General features: G+C 42.9%; 1 protein-coding gene across 1 annotated transcript in view; it reads right to left on the bottom strand.

The window, feature by feature from the left end:
* The window catches only part of zfpm2a (zinc finger protein, FOG family member 2a), a 978,760-nt gene that overhangs the window by 207,927 nt on the left and 750,790 nt on the right, over positions 1-20,043 (bottom strand). The gene's annotated exons all lie outside the window — the stretch shown is intronic.

Here is a 20,043-nt window from a genome sequence, read left to right as displayed (position 1 = left end):
GTTGAAAAAGACAGCTCACCACAATCTTTGTAAAGATAATTAATGCTGGCCTTGTCAATGACACCCACACCCCATGAATGAATAAGAACTTTTTGCAATCCACTATTCCCTCATTTGACAGAATTTACCACCAGCCTGAGAAATAAGGTTACCACTTCTCTTTATTTTGTGGGTGTATTATTGCAGTGATTATAATTCGATGGGCAAAATCCTCATTCTAAACTTTGCAGCAAAGTGTATCTTATTTAGGGAGAAAGGCTACCTTATTTATGCATCAGTTTTGTCACATTGACATCCTACAATGTGTCATGATCATAGCAATTTACATTTGTGAGCAGATGAGAAAAATAATAAAGAGACATTATTAGATCAGGCCTTTCTGCTATTTCCTTGACTTAGCATGGTAACCAGTGTAATTTAAATGGATAGGGACTTACATATTTACAATCACCACAGTTTCAAACCAAGGCAACATCTAGGAAATGCTTGTGGATTTCATTTTTTTAAGCTAAGTTTAATTATATAATTAAAACTGTTCAAAATGCTGCTCATGGTGAGAAACATTCATTTTCTTATAAAGATATATTTCCCCTTTTCTGGGTCTTTCTATTCCATACACATTATCCCAGACTGAGAGAGTGGATGAGTGATCTGATATTCTACAAATGTCACTTTGATAGCTGCTGCTAAGAGGTGCACAAAAGCAGAAGCAGAACTCTTTCACCAAATTCCAGCTTTAATACTTCCGAGACTGCAGAGGATCTCCATCCTGTGATTCAGACATACTATACTCATTCATGTGTGCTGTGCCCAAAGGTAAGTCCTTGGTTCATTGTCTGCTGATGATTCATCCTGAGCTGCCTTCTATCTTGGCAGTTTTTATTCAGTGGTGGTTTGCCACTGCCTTCCATTCTCAGGGACATGGTGAGCATCCAAGTGCCAAATCTACCTTAGCTCGAACAGGTATCAAACCCACATTGTTTGCATTATTCTGAACTACACATTAGACATCTAAACCAACAGGCCCCACAATACAGTATGAAACTGTCTCAACTTACCTTCATGACTTTACATTGACTATTGGGTATCCTAATGGCCCAGTGTGCAAATGCGCCTGAACGATTAGAATCTGTGATATGTGATTGTGCAATATTTGGTTTGTGCTTCTATTAACTGAAGGGTCATGAGTGGACACATTTCAATTGGTCTCTGTTGGAAAACTGTCAGTTCCTAATCACTATAGTGACTATGTATGTATTTGGGCATTTGCTGAATTAGCTCGCACATGAATAATGGTTCTGTGTGTTATGCATCATCGGGCTTTAAGCTGTGCTGCAGTTTTACTCATTGCCTTCAGGCAAAGAGGAGATAAAAGGGAAGTGAATTGAGGAGTTGAATAAATAAAAATAATAGATGCACATGTAGTAAGGTCATCAAGAGAAACTGAATTGCACTTGTATGGGAGTTTTAAAGATTTACTTACAGTAATAGTCTAATACATATGGTGGAGTGATAGTATGTATCACGTTCCCTCATGGTGGAGTGATGGTAATGCTTGGCTCCCTTATGGTGCAGTATTTAACTAGTTATGGTACCTATCTAGTTCCTTGATGGAGCAGCAGTATTTGTGTATTTTCCAGTTGACAGAGTTACAGTGTTTGTAAAGTTCCCTGGTGATGGGGTTACAATGGACGCAATTCACCTGACTGTACTCTAAGTCCTCCTGCTAGCGGGAAAACCATGTGTTTCCCACTGGCGTTAGCAGCATCTGTCAGATGGGAATTACCCACCTTTAGCATTTAAAAATATGCATAATTGAAACACGCAACGAACCCGACTTTACAGAGATCGGGGTGCCATTTTTAAAGGGCGTCCCGGTCTCAGCGCTGAGACAGGCCTCCTCCCTCCCCCACGTAATGGACATGGCAACCTCTGCTGACAAGGGGACCACCCCTAACTCCACAGCACAGAGAGGCATCCTTCCCCCCACCACTGAAAGAATGGGTCACCAGCCCAATGCCCCTCCTACCCCCAGGGCCCCCTCAGGCCCTGCCCCTGGGAAGTGCCACCCTTACACTTACCCCTAGCACCCTGGCAGTGACACCCTAACTTAGTGCCTTGGACTCTGAGGGGGGGTAGGGAGCTAGGTGCTGTGCCCAGTACCACTCTGCCTTTGGAGGTTTGGTGGGCTCATTCTGGTAAAGATATTCATTATTGTTTCTATCCTTTAAAACCTTTGAAGTGCCCTGGTCACTTTGATATCCATGCCCCATGGACACCTGGAAGTCTTCAAAATCACTGCAGTACTCCATTCCACAGTAGGGATTAGCTCTGGTTAATGACATAAGCTCCAGCTGTTAAATGACCTCATTACAGTGCTCTAATAGAAAGGACCTGTCACTTTTACCAAAGAGATCTCCTTGCTTTCTTTCATAAGGCTGAGTTGTTCTGAAACCTCTTTGAAGTGCTTTGATTGTCAGCAGGCTGTCAGATTCACTGGGGAGATCCCCTTTTAACATTCAGAGAGTTTCACCTGCTGCCTGGCCCCTTTGAAGTGCTTTGATGAACAGCAAGGATGGAGTTTCACTGGGGAGTTCTCCTTTTCACTTGCAAACAGTAGCATCCAATGTCTGGCTTCTTTGAAGAGCTTTGATTGACAGGTTCAATCACTTTCCAATGAGCCAAGGGGATCTTTACCGGAATGGTGTCTGAAATCACCATCCTGAGAGTGAACACCACCTTTCCCAGGGTAACACGGACAAGTGCAGCCATTAGATCCCCATCCCAGAGAAGAGTCCCGAGGTCAATCCCTTTCCCCCAAACCGAGCACACCCAACTCCCAGGTCCCTTTGGGGACCCTCCTCCTGCAGCCTGGCAGCGACAGAGGGGCACGTGAGCACAGCACTTACCTCCTTATCCCAGCCACCTTGAAGTCCAAGATGCCAGGTCCAGGTTTGTTAGGACCTGTACCAAATCTCGTATGGAGGACTGCCCACTATGGAGTTGCGGGGGGGGGGGGACACACCATATCAGGCGGCCAGAGCATCATGCCTTTGACCCAGTAATAATATTTAAATATGTAATTTTGAATATCAATTAGGTTCCAGCCCACTCTGCAAGGAAAGCAGATCAGGGCCGGCGGAAAGGCCGGGAGAATCGTGAATGGTCTGATGCCCAGCACTATTCCTGTTTTAGCCTTGATGTCCAATTCACCGGCCCATTGGGAATCCCATCAGAGGCTAGCAAGCCTGAGGCATCTCAACATATATTTGTTTATTATGCTGGTGATGGAGTTACAGAACTTGTACAGTTCTCGTGTGATGGAGTTACGGTATTTGTATAGTTCCCTGGTGATGGAGTTACAGTATTTGTATAGTTCCCTAGTGATGGAGTTACAGTGTTTGGATAATTCTCTGGAGTTACAATATTTGTATAGTTCCCTGGTGATAGAGCTACAATATTTGCATTGTTCTCTGGAATGGAGTTACAGTATTTGTATAGTTCCCTGGTGATGAAGTTACACAATTTGCATAGTTTACTGATATGGATTTGCAGTATTTGTGTGGCGCTCTAGTGATGGAGTTTCATATTTGTAAGGCATCCTGGTGATGGAAGTCTGGGTGATCAAGTTACTTTTTGTGTCTCATTCTCTGGTGATGGAGTTGCAGTATTTGTATATTTCTTTGGTGATGATGATCCAGTATTAATGTAGTTTCTTGGTGTAGGTGTTCCAAATACATGTTAGTTCCCTGGTGATGGAGTCACAATATTTGTATAGTTCAGTGGTGATGGAATTACAGTATTTGAATAATTTCTCAATGATGGAGTTACAGTATATGTATAATTTGTCGGTGATGGGCTACAGTATATAGTATTCTCCCTTGGTGATAGAGTTACAATATTTGTATAGTTCAGTGGTTTTAGAGTTACAGTATTTGTATAGTTCAGTGGTGATGGAAGTATTTGTATACTTCTCTGGGGATGGAGTTACAGTATTTGTATACTTCCTTGGTGATGGAGTTAGAAAATGTGTATAGTTCAGTGGTTTTGGAGTTACAGTATTTGTGTAATTTCTCAATGATGGATTTACAGTATTTGTACAATTTGCCGATGATGAACTTGCGGTATTTGTTTATTTCCCTGGTGAAGTGACAGTATTTGTATAGTTCTCTGGTGATGGAGTTACAGTATTTGTATAGTTCTCTGGTGATGGAGTTACAGTATTTGTATAGTTCTCTGATGACGTGGTTAAAGTATTTGTTTACTTCCCTCGGGATGGAGGTACAATATTGGTTTATTTCCCTGGTGATGGTGTTCCAGTATTTATTTAGTTTCTCAGTGATGGTCTTTCATACTTGTTTAGTTCCTTGGTGATGGAGTCACAGTATTTGTATAGTTCCCTGGTGATGATGTCCAATATGTATGTAGTTTCTCGGTGATGGTGTTCCAGTACTTGTTTAGTTCCCTGATGATGGAGTTACAGTATTTGTATAGTTCCCTGGTGATGGAGTTACAGTATTTGTATAGTTCCCTGGTGATGGAGTTACAGTATTTGTATAGTTCCCTTTTGATGGAGTTACAGCATTTGCATAGTTCCCCAGGATGGAGTGACAGTTCTTTTTTAGTTCTCTGGTGATGGAGTTACAATATTTACATAGTTCTCTCGTGATGGAGTTACAGCAGTTGCATAGTTCCCCAGTGATGGAGTAACAGTTCTTGTTTAGTTCTCTGGTGATGGAGTTACAGTATTTGTATAGTTGCCTGGTGATGGAGTGTAATATGTTTCTTATTTCCTGTGGTAGAATTACACAATGCATCTGGTTCATTCACTGATGATTGAGATTTTGAGCTTTTTTCGTTCATGATCGGGCGATGATAGGTTTCCTTGTGGTGGAGTGGTGACCTGCACCCGAGTTCTCTAGTCCCCCACTTCATCTGCTGCCTCCTTTATTTGTGTATTTTTTGAATTGTAGATTAGCCTCACCTGAACTTAATTAAATTAATCTGAATGCTTAAACAATTGACTTCAGAAAATACAGCTAAAGCATATGTTAGAATCCATATCTGTCACAGGAAACATCCTACTTGCAATTTGGAATCTATACATCTTGCAACTTGCAAGATATATAGATAAAATGGGATGAAAATCTAAATTACTTTTTTTGTTCTGATTTATTTATGATAATTTTAAACATTTTGCTTAAAGAATCTTATAATCTTCTTATAATTGAAACTGAATTGAAAATAAAACACAAGCTATGACCTTTACAAGCAAGTGCTAGTGTGTGAAAGTTGACTGCGCTGAACTGACAATGTCCTTCTTTGCTGAGCAATCAGAATATGAATACAATGAGTGGCATTTTATGATGGGATCAGGAATATATGTTATAACTGATGTGGACGGATTATAAACACTATATTGATTAGGAGGAATGAATGGATAGTCAATTAGTTTAGTGAATTTTTTTTTAAACTTAGCCTACTAGTATTTTTAAATTCCACAGGGTTCTCTGATTGGCGACATAGACTGGCCATCTTTGAAGGATTGTCAGTGCATGATGTTGAGATGCTTTGTCACGCTGACATTCTCTGTTGTTCCCTCACTGAATATTCTGCTATCATTTTGTGAGCTCAGATTGTTGTTAAGATTTATTCTATGCTCCAGTCATACAGCCACAACTGGCTTGTTGTGTGCCTGCCTTGAGGTAGTCCGAAGTGGAAGCCCAAAGTTACATTTTCATTCCTTCATCATAGTCTTGTCGAGCCAAAGAAAGTGGGGTTCTATGAGCTTGCAATTGAGGGACCCCTATGAGCTTGCAAGCAGTCCCGCTTGTTGTGCCCTCCACATAGTGAGTCTCCTGCCTGCTACTGGGTGAATACAAGTGGTGTTGGAATGAGGCCATTTAAGTGGGCATTAATTGCTCACTCAAGTCATGATTGGCAACAGGGTGGGATGCCTGTCCACAGGCCTTGCCAATACGAACATATTGGGGTGGAGGCATGAAAGCAACGAGGCCCAATCCACCACCCTGGGACCTGATTAAGTGTTTCCCAACACCATACTTACCACAAAGGAGGGCATTAAATTTCCCCCAGGGATGTCAGTGGAGTAGAAATAATGTAACTGGGCTAATAATCTAGAGGCTCAGGCCAATATACTGGGGAGACCAGTTCAAATCCCAATGGTTAGCACTGCTGCCTCACAGTGTCAAGGACCTAAGTTCAATTTCAGCCTTGGGTGACTGTCTGTTTGGAGTTTGCATGTTCTCCGTGTCTGCGTGGGTTTCCTCCGGATGCTCCGGTTTCCTCCCACACTCCAAAGATGGGCGGGTTGGGTTGATAGGCCATGCTAAATTGCTCCCTAGTATCAGGGGATAGCAGGCAAATACGTGGAGTTACAGGGATAGGCCTTGGGTGGGATTGTTGTCAGTATGTGCTCAATGGGCTGAATGGCCTTCTTCTATAGTGTAGGGATTCTATGATTCTAGCAGATGATGGAATTTAAATTCAATTAATTAATTTAAAAAAATATCTGAAATTGAAAACTGATCTCAGTAATGATGAAGTGGAGATGCCGGCGTTGGACTGGGGTGAACACAGTAAGAGCTTTAACAACACCAGGTTAAAGTCCAACAGGTTTATTTGGTAGCAAATACCAAAGAACAAAGAACAGCACAGGAAACAGGCCCTTCGGCCCTCCAAGCCTGTGCCGCTCCTTGGTCCAACTGGACCAATCAAATACCATTAGACCAAAGCAAATACCATTAGCTTTCAGAGCGCTGCTCCTTCGTCAGATGGAGTGGTCTGACGAAGGAGCAGCGCTCCGAAAGCTAATGGTATTTGCTACCAAATAAACCTGTTGGACTTTAACCTGGTGTTGTTAAAACTCTTACTCAGTAATGATGCCAGGAAACTATCATTAATTGTTGTAAAATCCCACCTGGTTTACTAATATCCTTTAGGGAAGACAATTCGCTGTCTTTATCTGGTCTGGCCTAAATGTTTTAACTGCCCTCTGAAATGGCATAACAAACTGCACATTTGTAACAAACCACAACAGGAAAGTCAAAATGGAATAAAACTAGATGGACCACCTAGCATTGATTCAGGCACCAGAAACAACAAGTGCACACCTAACCCTGTCACTTCTGCAAAGTTCCCCTTACTAATGTCTGGAGGCCTGTGCCAAAATTGGGAGAGCTCTCCCACAAACATAGTCACACTCACTAAATTATAAATTACAGACAATGTTCCAGACACCAACATTATCATCCCAGCAGAGGCAGTGCCACAGTGGTATTCAGTCAGACATGAATTGTCCTGTGAGTCCTCAACATCACTCCGGACTCCATCAAGTCTCATGGCATCAGATCAAATATGGACAAGGAAAAATCCTACTGATTACCACCGACAGGCCTACCTCAGCTGATCAATCAGAACTGCAGAGTGAACACCCATTGGAGGAAGCAGAGGGTGGCAAGGGCAGAGATGTACTTTGGTGGATGACTGCAATGCCCATCACTAAGAGTGGCTTGGTGGCACCATGACTCACCAAGTCTTGAAGGATATATTTGCCAGACTGGGACTGTGGAAAGTGGTGAGTGGTGAGAGAACTAACAAGAAGAAAAATTTCATGGCAGATGCACCTGTCACAGTACAAGTAGGAGGGACCATTGCATGGTCATTATAAAGACAAAGTCTTGTTCTTATACTGTGCAAAACCTTAATTGTGTTGTGTGGTAATACCACTGTGCTGAATGGGATAGATTCAGAACAGATTTCGTAGTTCAAAATAGGGCATCAATGATGCACTGTGGGCCATCAGCAGCAGCAGAATTGTAATCGACCACAATCTGTAATCTCATGAACCACATATTTCTCTCAAAACCATTGTCTTCAAGTAAAGGGAGCAACCCTGCTTAATGAAGAGTGCAGGAGGGCATGCCAGGAGCGGCACCAGGCATGTCTAAAACTTGGCGAAGCTACAACAAAGGACTACTTTTAAAGTTTATTTACCAGTGTCACAAGTCAGCTTACATTAACGCCGTAATTAAGTCACTGTGAAAATCCCCTAGTCACCACACTCCGGTGCCTGTTAGGGTGCATTGAGGGAGAATTAATAGCTCAAGTGGTATTATGCTCACCTCCAGGTCACAAGGTTCTGCATTGAAGTCCCATCCCAGGACTTAAGCACAAAATTCAAGGTTGATACTGTGCAGGGACAGAGGGACCTGGGGGTTCATGCACACAGTTTTTGCAGGTCACAGGACATATGGAGAGAACAGTTAGCAAATGTGTGGGATCTTGGGCTTCATAAATAGAGGCATTGAGTACAAAATCTCGCAAGTTACTCTGAAATTTTATAAAGCACTGATTAGGCCATGACTGGAGTAGTTTATTCATCACCACACTTTATGAAGGATGTGAAAATCATTGAAAGGATACAGACGAGATTTACCAGAACAATTCAGGAATTTTTGTTACAAAATTAGAAGGGAAAAGTTGGGATTGTTCTCCTTGGAGCAAAGAAGATTGAGGAGAGAACTGATAGAGGTATACAAGATTGGATAAGATAGAAAAAGAGAAGCTGTTCCCATTAGCCAATGGTACAAGAACTAGGGGACACAAATTTAAGGTTTTGAGCAAGAGAGATGGATGTGATGAAAAACTTTTTACATGGCTAGTAAAGAGCTGAAATTCACTGCCTATGGCGGTGGAAGAGGAAATGATCAATGATTTCAAAAGGATATTGGATATGCACGAGAGAAATACACTTGCAGGGATACGGGGCTAGATCAGGGGAATAGGACTGACTGGATGTTCTCTACAGAGATCTGGTAGGGATTTGATGGGCCAAATGACCAGCTCCTGTGCCATGATGATTTTATGATTATAATCTAATGCTATCTTTAACTCCTCTTGTCAGCAACGATTGGATCACTTTATTCATGGGAATTTTGTGCCAATTTGTTGCAAATTATGTATTAATTCTTTAACTCCTAACCATTCCTGTCTGCCGTCATGTCTTTCAAATAGTTTCTCAAACTATCTTAGTTAACTTGCCCCCAAACAACCTTTGTAGTTTGATTTGTTTAAAATTAAGTTTTGAACTTAATTAAATAACTTTGAAATTAAATATAAATTCTTTCATAATAGTCATTCTTCCCTAGAGGCCCTTTACAACAGAATTATCAATTAACCTTTCTCATTGCACTACACTAGATCTTTTGGGTGGATGCAAAAGATCCTATGGCACTATTTCAAAGAAAAGCTGGGGAGATATCCCTGGTATCTTGATTGCTCTATTACTCTTGTTACCTGCACCTCTATCTTCCTCATGGGTTGTCTGCTCTACACTACACTTGTACTGGACGACTCTGTCAGTTGTGTCCCGTGTTTATCTTCTGAGGAGGTCAGTGTGGTTTCTCGATGTGGCGCGTCGGAACTGTCGATCAATGAGTCGAGCACCATATCCCGTTCTTACAAAGGCGTATTTCAGCGTCTGTTGTGTTCCTCCTCATCTCTGTAGATCCTGTGTATATGGAGGGCTTGTCCACAGGGGATGGCTTCTTTAACGTGTTTAGGGTGGAAGCTGGAGAAGTGGAGTATTGTGAGGTTATCCGTTGGTTTGCGGTACAGTGAAGTGCTGAGGTGACCGCCCTTGATGGAGATGCGTGTGTCCAAGAGTGCAACCGATTCTGGAGAGTAGTCCATGGTGGGATGGAACTTGTTGATGTCATCATGTAGTTGTTTCGGCGATTCTTCACCATGAGTCCAAAGGAAGAAAATGTCATTGATGTATCTAGTGTATAGCATCAGTTGAAGGTCCTGTGCGGTGAAGAGGTCTTGTTAGAACTTGTGCATGAAGATGTTGGTGTATTGTCATCCAGTACATGTGTAGTGTAGAGCAAAGTACCTTTCGTCATCCAGTACTTCCCAGAGCGGAGAAACTACAACATCTTCTTTGATGACTTCAACATGTTATCGATGAAGACGAACATCTCGCCAAGGCCATCCCCACACACCCCCACTGCTTGCCTTCAAACAACCACACAACCTCAAACAGATCATTGTTCGCAGCAAACTACCAGCCTTCAGCGGAACAGCGACCACAACACCACACAACCCTGCCACAGCAACCTCCACAAGATGTGCCGGCTCATCGACACGGATGCCACCATCACATGTGAGAACACCACCCACCAGGTACACGGCACATACTCATGCGACTCGGCCAACGTTGTCTACCTCACTTGCTGCAAGAAAGGATGTCCCCAGGCATGGTATATCGACAAAACCATGCAGATGCTACGACAACGGATGAATGAACACTGCGCGACAATCACCAGGCAGGAGTGTTCCCTTCCTGTTGGGGAACACTTCAACAGTCAAGGGCATTCAGCCTCTGATCTTTGGGTAAGCGTTCTCCAAGGCGGACTTCAAGGCACACGACAGCGCAGAATCGCTGAGCAGAAACTGATAGCCAAGTTCCGCACACAGGAGGACAGCCTCAACTGGATCTTGGGTTCAGTAACACTCACCATTTGGCCTGGGCTTGCAAAATCCTACAAACTGGCCTGGCTTGAGACAATTCACACCTCATTCACCTGTGATTATCCCTCTCTGCACTCGCATTGTCTGTACCTGTAAAGATTTGATTACCTGTAAAGACTCACATTCCAACCATTACCTTGCAATTGAGCCTCTGTCTGTATATGTTGTGTTTGTGAACCCAACCCTCCACTCACCTGATGAAGGAGCAGCGCTCCGAAAGCTCGTGATACCAAGTTAAACCTGTTGGACTTTAACCTGATGTTGTGAGACTTCTTACTGAGTACTGAGAAAGTGCTGTCTTTTGGATCAGAAATTAAAGCGAGGTGCCATCCTTATTTTTGGGTGGATGCAAAAGGTCCTGCGGCACCATTTCAAAGAACAACTGGGGAGATATCTCTGGTATCTTGATTACTCTATTACTCTTATTACCTGCACCTCTAACTTCCTGATGGATTGTTTGCTCTGCACTACAACTACTTTTAGGGGGCCTATTAACAACTCCAACCAATGTTTTCTGTCAGTGCTTTTGCTTAGCATCAGTCACACTCACCCTACTTCTTGATTTCTGAGTTAAGATCCTTTCTACCTACTTCTTCATCCCATCCTTTAAAATCAGGGCTACCCCTTCTTTTTCCTTTTACTCACAATTTACAGCACAGTAATAGAACCTCAGTAGGTGTCTCTGAGTGTTTATGCTCCACAAGAGCCTCCTCACACCCCTTTCATCTAATCCTATCAGCATAATCTTCTCTACCTTTATTCTCTATGTACTACGCTATTCACTTCAAATTTCATGTAGTAGCAAATTTCACATTCTAACCTCTCCCTGGGTAAAGATATTTCTTGTGAATTTCTTTAAAAATCTATAATGACAATCTTATAGTTGTAACCCTAGATTTGGATTCCACATGACAGTGGAGACATTTTCTCTGCATCTACACAGTCATATCAATTTATAAGTTTATCAGGTTACTCCTCAGCCTTCTTTAATCTAGAGAGAAAAGCCCCATCCCGTTCAGTGTTTCCTCAGAGTTACAAACTCTCAGCTCAGGGTGGTATTCTTGTAAATCTATTTTGCACCTTCTCCAGTGCCCTTATATAATTTTTTTTATATTTGGAGACCAGAACTGTGCATTTTTGAGATCGGATTCTGCAGATTTTTGTTACGACACACTGCTTTCCTACATAGTACTGTTTAAATAGAGTTTGGCAGACTCGTTTAATTCTCCATATTATTGATTAAGCAACATTAGCTTTGCTTGCTTGGCTATCTCTATATGTCACTTAGCCAATTAAAAAATTATTCCTCCCACCCTTTTTCCTTCCCTCCACAGAGTTCTTGTCACTACCAATCCAGTTGGAGCATGCGAGGAGAAAGGCAAAAGGATTTTGCCTAGATACTTCTCCATGGCAACTCTGAACAAAAGATAATTATTTGAGGATATTTGGAAAATTTACAGCGTAGCTTCTTCAGAAGAAAAGTTTCCTGTTAATCAGTAACTCAGTTCACATTTCTTTCTATCTTTTAGTGTCTCTTCTTGAAGTGTATTTACTTTAATAACTGTCATTTGAGAATGTTCCAAATCAGATTCACATTGCATCAACCCTGCCCTTCAACTAACAATGATCAGACTTTCTTTAACCACGTGTGTAATTACAGCCCTGTTGATATATGTCACCTTCTCCACCCCACTGATAACCATTTTTTTCCCATTTCACTTGAGAAACTACATTTGTCCTTATCTCCTTATCCATCCCTTCACAAACCCTTGATTGTTCAATTGGAAATGTCCTGTCTCATATCAGTCTCTGTGTTTTTTGTTCCTCTCTCCACACTAACTCACTCCTATACCAAACAGCTGCCTGCTTCATGAATCTCGTTTTGTTTTTTTATTTAAATGAACAGTTGGATTCTTTTATTTCTTACAGAGCTGGAATTGCCTTATCACTCTTGTCCCTTTGGGGGGATGCCAATTGGTTTTATCCATTGATGTATCGTTTCTTATGCCTCCTCTTAGAAAAAAGGAACCACTTCATCAACAAGCCTCTCTGGAGCAGCAGATTAACAACCTAGACATCACCTACCTTACAACATTACTCCCAACTGGATTCTGTAGAACTCAATTAAACTTTTCCCTGTTGAATTTTGCATTTCATTAAGCCTAACAGAAATTCTTCAAGCATGATGACATGGCTGAAATCCCTTCATCACAACTGCTTCTTATGGCTTTCTATATTTTATATGTTTTCAATATGATCTCCCAGAATGCCTGTCACATGCTGGCTTACTCCAGAGAGGCAACATTTATGAACATCTGCAGTCGATAGAAATTCAACCTGTGTGGCATCAGTGATGTCTGCTGGTCACCCTGTGGAGAATAAATGTTCTTCTGAAAAAGGTGCAATATGGAATAGTTGGAGTTTAAATTTGCAGCTTTGCAAACATTCTATTTAATTCTGCATCCTGCAAACATTGCAGAGAATATGCCCTAAAATGATAGCTCCGTGGAAACCATGCTTTGAATAAGCACACAAAATGCTGTCAAGATATTGTGCCGAATCTCCCAAGGAATGGCAATTGCTATTGGATTGTCACTCCCATTCTATTTACTTACCTTGCACCGGAGCTCCACATTTCCTGCCGGGACTTCTAAAGCAGGCCTCCTCAGAAATGTGGAGCATACCTGTTCAGGAGTCCTTCTTTTGTAGTGTCGGAGTGATCGAGGAGACCAAGTCATATCCCTTTTTATTGCACTAGCTGACATTTTGCAGTAAATTTAAATGTCCCAAAGTCTTTTTGACAAGCTTCAGAGAGAAGGTAAGTGTAAAGAAGTGGGTGAGTGGGTTGCAGGATTGGGTTTGGATTGGGCTTCAGTCAGGAGATGCAGGAGAGGTAGTGGGGTGGGGGGGAGAAGTGGAGAATAGGCATGGTCCGGGGGGTAGTCAGGATGCAGAGAGGTCAAGAGACATAGTTGTGTCGGTGGGAGGGCGACAGTTGGAATTGTAGTCCAATGGATACTCATCTTCAAACTCCATGGCCTGGGGCTCGGCTCCTTCCTCTGTGACTGGATCCTAGACTTCCTAACTCACAGACCACAATCAGTAAGAATGGGCAACAACATCTCCTCCACGATCATCCTCAGCCCCTTATACACCTATGACTGTGTAGCCAAATTCCCCTCCAATTTGAGTTTCAAGTTTGCTGATGTGGGTCGGATCTCAAAACAATGATGAGACAGAGTACAGGAAAGTGATAGAGAATCTGGTGAACTGGTGTGACAGCAGTAATCTCTCCCTCAATGTCAACAAAATGAAGGAGATAGTCATTGACTTCAGAAAGCATAGTGGAGGACAAGCTCCTCATAGAAATCATAGAAACCCTACAGTGCAGAAGGAGGCCATTCGGCCCATCGAGTCTGCACCGACCACAATCCCACCCAAGCCCTACCCCCACATATTTTACCCGCTAATCCCTCTAACCTACACATCCCAGGACTCTAAGGGGCAATTTTTCACCTGGCCAATCAACCTAACCCGCATATCTTTGGACTACATCCTGTCTACTGTCTACATCAAGGGGGATGAAATGGAAATGGTCGATAGCTTCAAGATTCTTGGTAACCAGATCACCAACAACCTGTCCTGGTCCCTCCATGCTGACGCTATAGTTAAGAAAGCTCACAATGCCTCTACTTTCTCAGGAGGCTAAGGAAATTTGGCATGTTTGCTACGACTCTCACCAACCTTTACAGATGCAGCATAGAAAGCATTCTTTCTGGTTGTATCACAGGTTGGTTTGGCTCCTGCTCTGCCCAAGACTGCAAGAAACTACAAAGGGTCATGAACGAAGCCCAGTCAATCACGCAAACCAGCCTCCCATCCATTGACATTGTCTATACTTCCTGTGCCTTGGAAAAGCAGCCAGCATAATTAAGGATCCCATTCACCCCAGACATACTCTCTTTCATCTTCTTCCATCAGGAAAAAGATGCAAAAGTCTAAGGACACGTAACCACTGACTCAAGAACAGCTTTTTTCCTGCTGCCATCAGACTTTTGAATGTTTAAAAATAAGGAAACGCCCATTTAATGAGGATTTTTTTTTCCCCATGGACAGACATGAGTCTTTGGAACTCTCTTCCTCTTTATTTTCAAAATAATTATCCAATCAATCCTAGCATTTTGTTCTTTCATGATATGTAATGGCCCAGAACTTCTAACTTCTGTGTTGTTATATCCCAGAAATAACTCCGAGTTTGTGGTTTATAGTTTGTAAAGGTTACATTTGGTAGTAACAAGGAGCAGGAAAGAATTGGAATATAATCTGAAACAAAACATCTTTCAAAACTTTAATTTAAAGGGGTAAGACATGATAGGAGAGCTCCAAGTCGTGGTTTGCTCCTCTTGCTCCATGTGGGAGGCGGGGGACAGTTCCAGAGTCCTGGGTCAGCATGTGTGCAGGAAGTGTCTCCTGGAAGCTCGAGTTTCAGAGCTGGAGCGGCGGCTGGAGACACTGTGGAGCATCCACGAGTCAGAGAGTATCATGGATAGCATGTATAGAGAGGTGGTCACACCGCAGGCTCAGACTCCGCAGGCAGTAAGGGAATGGGTGACCACCAGACAGAGCAAGAGAGATAGGCAGGTAGTGCAGGAATCTCCTGTGACCATTCCCCTGCAAAACAGATATACCGCTTTGGATACTTTGAGGGGAATGACCTCTCTGGGGAAAGCAGCCAAACTCGTTGCACCATGGTTAGTTCTGCTGCAGAGGGGAGGGGTAAAAAGTGTGCCAGTGCATTGGTTATAGGGGATTCAATTGTAAGGGGGATAGACAGTTGTTTCTGTGACCGCAAACGAGACTCCAGGATGGTATGTTGCCTCCCTGGTGCTAGGGTCAAGGATGCCTCAGAGCGGCTGCAGGACATTCGGAAGGGGGAAGGCGAACAGCCAGTGGTTGTAGTACACATTGGTACAAACAACATAGGTAAAAAAAGGGATGAGGTCCTAAAAGCAGAATACAGGAAGCTAGGAAGAAAGTTAAGAAATTGGACCTCAAAGGTAGTGATCTCAGGATTACTACCGGTGCCACGTACAAGTCAGAAGAAATGACAGGATATATCGGATAAATACGTGGCTGAAGAGATGGTGTCAGGGGGAGAGTTTCAGATTCCTGGGGCATTGGGACCGGTTCTGGGGAGGTGGGACCTGTACAAATTGGACGGGTTACACCTGGGCAGGACTGGGACTGATGTCCTAGGGGGAATGTTTGCTAGAGCGATTGGGGAGGGTTTAAACTAATATCCCAGGGGGATGAGAACCTATATAAGGAGTCAGAGGAAGAGGGAGCAAGGACAAAAACAAAAGGTAGAAAAGGGAATAAAAAAAGTGATAGGCAGAGAAACCAAGGACAACGTTCAAACAGGGCAATAGAGAAAAATACTGGGATCAAGACAAACAATGTTAAAAAGACAAGATTAAAGGCTCTATACCTTAACGCGCGGAGCATTTGCAATAAAGTGAATGAACTAATCGCGCAGATAGATATAAAGGGGTACGATATAATTGGGATTACGGAGACATGGCTGCAGGGTGACCAGGGGTGGGAATTAAATGACCCAGGCTATTCAATATTTAGGAAGGACAGGCATAAAGGAAAAGGTGGTGGAGTGGCACTGCTGGTTGAAGAGGAAATTAACAAAATAGTGAAAAAGGTGGAGTCTGTATGAGAAATACCAAGGTGCAAAAAACATTAGTGGGTGTCATATATAGACCCCCAAACTGCAGTGATGATATTGGTTGGGAATGGCATTAAACATGAAATTAATGATGCATGTGATAAGGGAATATCGGTGATCTGCACAAAGATTGGGCAAATCAAATTAGCCACAATACCATAGAGGAGGAATTCTTGGAGTGTATATGGGATAGTTTCCTTGATCAATATGTGGAGGAACCAACTAGAGAGCAGACCATCTTAGACTGGGTACTGTGTAATGAGAAGGGAATCATTGCCAATCTAGCTGTACGAGACCCCTTGAGGATGAGCGACCATAACATGATAGAATTTTTTATCAAGATGGAGAGTGAAATAGTTGATTCGGAGACTAGGATGCTGAATCTTAATAAAGGAAACTATGAGGATATGAGGCACGAGTTGGCCTTGATAGATTGGGGAGAATTACTGAAAGGGATGACGGTGGATAGACAATGGCAAACATTCAAGGAACGCATGGGGGAACTGCAGAAACTGTTTATTCCTGTCTAGCACAAAAGCAAAATGGGTAAGAGAGCCAATCCATGGCTCACCAAGGAAATTAGAGAGAGTATCCAATCTAAGGAAGGAGCATACAGATTGGCCGAGAAAAATAATAGGTCTGAGGATTGGGAGCAGTTTAAAATTCAGCAAAGAAGGACCAAGGGATTGATTTAAGAAGGGGAAAATACAATCTGAACGTAAGCTTGCAGGGAACATAAAGACTGACACTAAGAATTTCTATAGATATGTGAAGAGAAAGAGGTTGGTGAAGACAAATGCAGGTCCCCTGCAAACAGAAACGGGGGGAATGTATAATAGGAGACAAAGAAATGGCCGAGCAACTGAATACATACTTTGGTTCTGTCTTCAGAATATGTTTAAAGCGCGGATGGATGGATTCCTGATCGGTAAGGGAATTAAGGGTTATGGGGATCAGGCGGGTAAGTGGTACTGATCCACGTCAGATCAGCCATGATCTTATTGAATGGCGGGGCAGGCTCGAGGGGCTAGATGGCCTACTCCTGCTCCTATTTCTTATGTTCTTATGTTCACAAAAGAGGACACAAATCAGATGCCACAAATGTTGGAGAATGCAAGATTTAGCGAGAGGGAAGAACTGAGGGAGATCAATATTAGTAGAGAAATGGTACTGGGAAAGTTGATGGGATTGAAGGCGGATAAATCCCCAGGGCCTGATAATCTATATCCCAGAGTACTTAAGGAAGTGGCTCTAGAAATAGTGGATGCATTGGTGATCATCTTCCAGGATTCTATAGACTCTGGAACAGTCCCTACAGAATGGAGAGTAGTGAATGTCACCCCAGTATTCAAAAAGGGAGGTAGAGAGAAAACAGGGAATTGTGGACCAGTAAGCTTAACATCAGTAGTGAGAAAAATTCTCGAATCCATTATCAAAGACTTTATAGCAGAGCATTTAGAAAGCAGTGGCAGGATCAGACAGAGTCAGCATGGATTTATGAAGGGAAAATCATGCTTTACAAATCTGTTGGAATTCTTTGAAGATGTAACTCATAGAGTTGACAAGGGGGAGCCAGTAGATGTGGTACATTTGGACTTTCAGAAAGCATTTGACAAAGTCCCGCACAAGAGATTATCATGCAAGATTAAAGCGCATGGGATTGGAGGAAGGGTATTGAGATAGATAGAAAATTGGTTGCCAGAGGGGAAACAAAGAGTAGGAATTAATGGGTGCTTTTCAAATTGGCAGGCAGTAACTAGTGGGGTGCCACAGGGATCGGTGCTGAGACCCCAGCTATTCACAATATGTATTAATGATTTGGATGAGGGAACAAAATGTAACATCTCAAAGTTTGCAGATGATATCAAATTGGGTGGGAGGATGAACTATGATGAGGATGCAGAGATCCTTCCGAATGATCTGGACAGATTGGGTGAGTGGGCTAAATCAATGGCAGATGCAGTATAATTTGGATAAGTGTGAGGTTATTCACTTTGGAAGCAAAAACAAGATGCAGATTACAACCTGAATGGCTGTAAATTGGGAGAGGGGAGTGTGCAGTTGGACCTGGGTGTCCTTGTGCATTAGTCACTGAAGGTAAGCATGCAGGTGCAGCAGGCAGTAAAGGCGGCAAATGTTCTTCAATGAAGTTGGCCTTCATTGCGAGAGGTTTCGAGTACAGGAGCAGGGATATGTTGTTGCAACTATACAGGGTCTTGGTGAGACCACACCTAGAGTATTGTGTGCAGTTTTCGTCTCCTTTTCTGACAAAGGATGTTCTTGCTCTCGAGGGAGAACAGCAAAGGTTTACTAGGCTGATTCCGGAGATGGCGGGACTGATGTATGAGGAGAGACTGACTAGGTTAGGATTGTTTTCGCTGGAGTTCAGATGAATGAGGGGGGACCTCATAGAGACTTATAAAATTCTAACAGATCGAGACAGGTTAGATACAGGGAGGACATTCCCGATGGTGGGGGAGTCCAGAACCAGGGGTCACAGTCTGAGGATTCAGGGTAGACCATTTAGGACGGAGATGAGGAGACATTTCTTCACCCAAAGAGTGGTGAGCCTGTGGAATTCATTATCACAGGAAGTAGTTGATGCCAAAACATTGAATGCATTCAAGAGGCGGCTGAATATAGCACTTGGGGCAAATGGGATCAAAGTTTATGGGGAAAAAGCAGGATTAGGCTATTGAGTTGGATGATCAGCCATGATCTTAATGAATGGCGGAGCAGGCTTGAAGGGCCAAATGGCCTCCTCCTGTTCCTATCTCCTATGTTTCTATGTTTCTTAGATGCACTGGGATACCCTGAGGAAATCCCCATGCACTAACAACGTGAGAATTATCCAGAAATCTGGACTTCCAATGGGCAACTACCCTGCATCTGGAACCCTCTGAAACTCTGAGGTTAAGTTGGAGACTGGCAGGTATCAACATACTAAGCCAGGAAAAGGTAGCACAATTAAAACCAATTCTCCTGGGTAACAATTGTATTGACTCTCTGACTACCCATTTGATTTGATTTATTATTGTCACATGTATTAGTATACAGCAAAAAGTATTGTTTCTTGTGTGCTATACAGACAAAACATATCGTATATAGAAAAGGAAAGGAGAGAGTGCAGAACGTAATGTTGCAGTCACAGCGAGGGTGTAGAGAAAGACCAACTTAATATGAGGTAGGTCTAATGGGGAGCCCACTAAACAGCTTCTGCTGATGTTTCCCAGCCCAATGCGTTGCTAGAGCAATCGTCTGGGAGCATCACCTCCAAGGAGTTTGCAGACGGATATAGATAGGTTGAGTAAATTGGCAAAAATCTGGCAGATTACTTTAGCAGGAAGAATAAATATTTATTTTAAGTATCACTTAAAGGGACAATGTCAAGAAAAACATCTTCGGATTCAGTACACCCTTCGCTTATCTTCTTCCTGTTGCTCTCTTATGGTGGTTCTGCCAACTCCTGGCTGGATACCATGGTTCTGGTCACAGGTTGCTGTCATTATCCTTCCTCTATTGCCCATATGTGAGAAGATGCCACACCCATTTTTTCAACTCCCTTCACCCAGTGAGCTTGACAGCTTGTCTAGTCTCCAACTTGGCTGCCTAAAGCAAGGAATAATGCTATGGGGGTCAGACAGACCTGCCCTTCCTCTCACAACCACTGCCCTCCCTGCGACTACCCCCCACTACCCCCCCGCCATCACACCCCACAACTTCTATCTCTGAAGTATGGCTTCAGTGTTTGCAAT

This window comes from Mustelus asterias, chromosome 7 (genome assembly GCF_964213995.1).
Source record: "Mustelus asterias chromosome 7, sMusAst1.hap1.1, whole genome shotgun sequence".
Lineage (NCBI taxonomy): Eukaryota > Metazoa > Chordata > Chondrichthyes > Carcharhiniformes > Triakidae > Mustelus > Mustelus asterias.
The sequence above is the reverse complement of the archived record's forward strand: the minus strand, read 5'-3'. Positions and strand labels throughout refer to the sequence as shown.